General features: G+C 47.2%; 1 protein-coding gene across 1 annotated transcript in view; it reads left to right on the top strand.

The window, feature by feature from the left end:
* TSPAN7 (tetraspanin 7) overlaps positions 1–4,309 on the top strand; it is a 186,620-nt gene that overhangs the window by 53,405 nt on the left and 128,906 nt on the right. The window lies entirely within an intron of this gene.

A 4,309-nucleotide genomic window follows, 5' to 3' on the forward strand; every position in this document is an offset into this window, starting at 1 on the left:
AGTGTGCTGGTGATAGCTCTTTGTCTTTGCTGCTGTCCTCCACCTGGCATGATTTCCTTCTGCTCTTCTTTCCCCTTTCCCTGGCTCTCCCTGCCATTTATGCAGTTGCGCAAACCCGTTTTACACGAAGCTTTATCTGAGCTACATTATCGAATAGATGTGTACTTCTTCCTGTGCACTAACTCTCTGTGTACATAACCCCTTAGATTCCCACCCATGAAAACCAAGTAACTGCAATAATCTCATACAACCTCAGTCCTAGCAGGTACTCTGATACTGTTAGCCCAGCCTCCATTTCCAAAGTGGGTGGCGAGAGACCACCAGAGAAATCAACTAAAATGCCTCACACAAATAAGAAAATTCAAATTTCAGTGTACACATTCATAAGAAATGTATTTTCTGTAATGTCACTTGGTCACAAGTTTTACCGGTTTCTGTTAAAAGTGAACTACAAAGTGAATGTGAAAATGGAGAGAAGTGTAGATTTCTGTGCTCAATGTCTCCCCATCTGTCAGTTAACCCAGGTTTAAAGTTGTTAAACTGCATCAACACTAAGACCTAAGTGGTGATGGTTCAGATGGAATTAGTTAACATGACTTATGAAAAACAGAACCGAACCTTGTTTTTCCGAGACCAAAATTAATGCATTAGATGCAACTGCACATTGGAAATTCTGCAAAATCCATTCCCAGATGCATCCCTTACCCCATGTGTGTATTGTGGCACCTTTGCAAATGTCCTGTGATAACAGCAGAAAAATACTCCAGTGACGGAGTTGGTCAATGCTGTTTTCACTCCTTAGTGGAAAGAGCTACTTTAGATGTAGTCATGTTGCATTCACAACCCCTTGATAGTGACTGACTGACCTCCTATTTCTCTCGTGTCTCAAGGTATACTGTATGATGTAGAAGTCAAGAAGCTAAGATATAAAATGAAACTGCCCTTGAAATGTAATAAAAATGCCATTGTACCTAGATGTGTGTGTGGGTCTTTAACACCAGATAGTTTTTTAAACCATGACTCAACATCTGCCGACTGATGCAGGACTGCTGAACAGCAGTGTGTATAGAAGGAGAATCCTAAACAACAGGATGGGATTAAGGGTACAGAGATGGAACAAGTGGAGATTAGCTACTTATAAAATGGGTTTGAAAAATCCTGTTTTAATTTATTTGAAGCTCTGTGATTGTTTGTTTCAAATAATTGGTTTATGGATGCATGGTTTAGATAGCATTTGTGGTGATTTGGGGGAATCTGTCTATACAATTTATGAATTCTGTGTTAGATTATGAGCTGTGTTCGTTTTTTTACCAAGATGTAAATTTCCTTTTGAATGTTGTCTTCTCCGTTGTGCTTTTATCTCCATGTTGGACTGAAATTCTAAGGTGGGCTGATAATAGAGGGTTACTAGCTCAAGATGGTCCTCTTTTCTAATACAAACACCCTAGACACCCTTCAGGCTCCCACCCAGGAGAACTGGTTTGTCAGGGGAAGGGATCGCCTGGCAATGAAGTCACCTGATACAGGTCCCTGGAATTACAATGGGGAGGCGGATATAGAAGTCACCTGACAGAGGGGGCTGAAAGGTTATAAAAGGGCAGGATCTGTTCTGTTCATGCTCTTTAATCATTGTCACCATCTCAAGATGAGGGAAGCTGCTGCAGAGGCTTGGTGAGGCTGGGTTCCCCCTGACTACCTGCACTCAGACAGTCCCCTAAAGGAAAGGTGAGCTAGAGAGAGAGCCATTGCATTCGGGATGCCTGTTTTCTATATGATCTGTACTCTCTGCATTTCTAATGCTTAAGTGAAGTGCAATGTTGTGTTTAAAATTTTATGCAAAGTGTCGCTGTATTATATGCTGTACCTAATATGGCCTCTTTAAGAGGTAAAGCAGAAGGCTCACAGATATGGATAGAGTTCTGGGAGTGGGCGTGTTTAAGCTACAGAGGGAGTCAAATGAGTCAGAAGTGGCCTTGGGGACTGGGCAGAGGAACCATGTTGTCTAAGCTCTCAGGAAGGGGTGCTGGACAGAGAGTCTGTATACTCTGAGAACGGGCCGAGGAGCCCCACCAGGGGCAGTGCCAGGTCTCCATGCAGAGTAGGAGACTTAAAACAGCTGCAGATCCAGAGCTGGGTCCCCTCACCACAGTCAGGTGAGTGGCTAAGAGAGGGTGCTTGACTGGACCAGTGACAGCATGGTCTAGTGTTTAGATAAATGGGGGACAAAGTGATTGAGCCCTGTCTGCAGTACATCTTCCACCAGTGAAGCTGCCCTAGTGGCTCCTGGCAGTGAATTATGGGTCCTGTTTTCTTGCCACTGTAGCTGCATCCTCTGTGCAGCGTTTCCTGTACTACTGACCCCTACTTGATTTGAGCTGCTTCATCTTCTGTAATTTTATGCACAAGGGTTATCTGCATGTAGTCTAAAGCCTTTTTCTGCAAAAATAAAAATACTTTTTATGTGATAATACACCTCTACCTCGATATAATGCTGTTCTCAGGAGCCAAAAAATCTTACCGCGTTATAGGTGAAACCACAGTATATTGAACTTGCTTTGATCCACTGGAGTGCACAGCTCTGCCCCCCTCGAAGCATTGCTTTACCGCATTATATCCAAATTCTTGTTATATCGGGTTGCATTATATCGGGATATAGGTGTAGTACCATTTTAGTTTTACACAACGTGGGATTTTTATACGTTAGAAAAATACTAATTCTTCATCATACCAAATCCATTGTAGTAGGTATTTCAGCCTGCTTGCAGCTTGGGGACAGAACCAGATCTGTCAGTCACTGGAAGCAGGGGAATGTCCTCTCCCCATGAAGTTCCCTCCAGTTTTCCTGGGGAAAGTTCCAAATTTTATTTCACGTGTTATCTATCAGTTTGGCTCAGAATGTGTCTGTCTAATTCCCTGCTGTGTCCCTAGGCTGCATTGCATTTTTGGGGAGTTTGTCCGCTGTGTTCCATGTCCCTTCTGAAGCATTTAGAGCAGAGGTGGGCAAACTACGGTCCACGGGCCACATCCAGCCCGCAGGACCCTCCAGCCTGGTCCCTGAACTCCTGCCCCAGGAGGCTGGCCCCCGGCCCCTCCCCTGCTGTTCCCCCTCCCCCCACAGCCTCAGCTTGCCCCACCATTGGTGCAGTGTTCTGGGCAGCAGGGCAGTGCAGCTGCAGAACTGTGGCCTGGCCCGGTGCTCTGTGCTGCGTGGTGGCATGGCTGGCTCCAGCCGGGTGGCATGGCTGTAGCACTGCCAGCCACCAGTGTCCCAGGCATCGTGGTAAGGGGGCTGGGAGCAGATGGGGTTGGATAGAGGGCAGGGGAGTTTGGGGGGGGGGAGTCCCAGGGGGTAGTGGTGTGTATAGGGGTCGGGGAAGTCAGAGGACGGGGAATGGGGAGGTTGAATGGGTGCAGGGGTCCCGGGGGGCAGTCAGAAAAGAGAGAGGGGTTGGATGGGGCAGTGGGGGTCAGTCAGTGGCAGGGGTTCCATGGGCAGTCAGGGAGAAGGGGTGGTTGGATGGGGCAGGAGTCTGGGGCGGGAGGAGGGGAAGACGGTGCGGGGAGGCCATGCATGGTGGTTTGGGGAGGCACAGTCTCCCCTAACCGGCTCTCCATACAATTTCCGAAACTGGATGCGGCCCTCAGGCCAAAAAGTTTGCCCACCCCTGATTTAGAGAGCTGGGCTAAGAAAAGACAGGGGCAAGCAATTTCCATACCCCAGTCTCCGTAGGAGTCCTGTAACTGCCCTAGTCAAGCTATGTAGCTGTACATCCCTGTGAAGGTACAGTAGAAGGATGAGGATTTCTTGCCACACCTAAAGATTTGGGAGATTGTTGGGCTGTTGTTCTAGCTGCCACTGTGGGTTATTAGGCCCAAATGTAGAGGCTATTGGTCCCAGTTTGTTGTAGGTTGTCATGGCTGGCCTCCATCACCACTTCCTTCATTCCCCCCACAGCTGTCCATGGAGTGATGAGAGAGGCAGCAGTTCTGATGTAAGAGGACAGTCAAATAGGTTGTGAGTTCAGTCCTTGAGGGGGCCACTTAAGGATCTGAGGCAAAATCAGTATTTGGTCCTGCTGATGAAGGCAGGGGCCTGCACTTGATGACCTTTCAAGGTCCCTTCCAGTTTTAGGAGATAGGATATCTTTATTTATTTATAATAAGGGGTCTCTGGGTGCACTACTTACTTCTTTCTAGTTCCCTAGGCATCCATTTTGTAGGGCCAGAGGGTTCCTCAATGTGCATCAGTCCAAATTCAAACTGGTATCGCTACCGATGGTCAGTGAGGTGTATCTTCCCTGATAGTAAA

The sequence above is a fragment of the Gopherus evgoodei genome, chromosome 1, assembly GCF_007399415.2.
Source record: "Gopherus evgoodei ecotype Sinaloan lineage chromosome 1, rGopEvg1_v1.p, whole genome shotgun sequence".
NCBI classification, from domain to species: domain Eukaryota; kingdom Metazoa; phylum Chordata; order Testudines; family Testudinidae; genus Gopherus; species Gopherus evgoodei.